Raw genomic sequence first — 1060 nt, forward strand, 5'->3', positions numbered from 1 at the left:
TCCCCCCGCCCTCCCCCTGCTACTTGCTATGGAGCCCTTCATGTCCAACAGTCCTGGGGCAGATTGTCCTGAAAGGGCAGCACCAGTCTGCACCCGGAGAGGGAGAAGAGAGGAGAGATAAATGGAATTATGAAATCGCAATGTGGCTGAAGCACTCCAACTGGTTCAACTTCCCAGCACCCCCTTCCCTCAGCCCCGCTCCCCCGCACAGAACAGCGGTGAACCTAAAGCAGCTCTTCTGCTCTCTTTTTCACTGAACAATGAATCCGATCAGAGAGAAACAAAATCGGTAGCATCGAGAATTAGATTATTTCTTTTCTTTATGATTGTTGCATTAATGAGCAGCTACATGTATAGAACCAGGAGGTGACTAATGTAATTAACCTGGTGTAATGATACTGCTAAGGAAGAGAGAGAGGATTATGACATACTTAGATGTCAGTATTGCACAATTTTGTATATGTTCCCGGTACTATCGGGTTGTGTCTGACACAGGAAACTTAGGCAGAGATAGATTTTGGTCTGCATCCATTCAGCTCACGCATCTTTCTGTGTAAAACGAGGATATGAAAGGTGTATTGCTTTCAGGGGGTTGGGGGAGGGAAGGGATGCAGTTTTGGTGGTTCCTTTCCTTAGCAAAATAATAGCAAAAATTATAAATTGTCCTTTCTCATGAAGAATCTTCCCAAAATGTCTGCTTCTTGGAGCAGGCATTGGGATTTCACAGAAAGCTATAAAGACAAAGTCAGAACGCAGGGATTCAGACAACACTGGTCAGGGGGAGACAGAGGGACGGAAAACGAGCAACACCAAAACATATGTAACTTGCAGCGAACCTGAGAAGAGTGAGGAGCAAGCACTTAAAAATCATACCAACGGCAATAATAACAGTAATAAATGCTTATTTTTAAATTACCCTTCCATGCTACTTCTCACCCACCTCCTGGGGAGCGAAACGGCTGACTGAAGTTTTGTGCGGGTCTGACTGCGGTGTGCGGGGCTGCACTCGCGGCTCTGGGCGCGTACGGCGGGGATGCGGGGGGTGGGGGGGTGGAGTGGG

The sequence above is a fragment of the Charadrius vociferus genome, unplaced genomic scaffold (assembly GCF_000708025.1).
Source record: "Charadrius vociferus isolate BGI_N301 unplaced genomic scaffold, ASM70802v2 scaffold413, whole genome shotgun sequence".
Lineage (NCBI taxonomy): Eukaryota > Metazoa > Chordata > Aves > Charadriiformes > Charadriidae > Charadrius > Charadrius vociferus.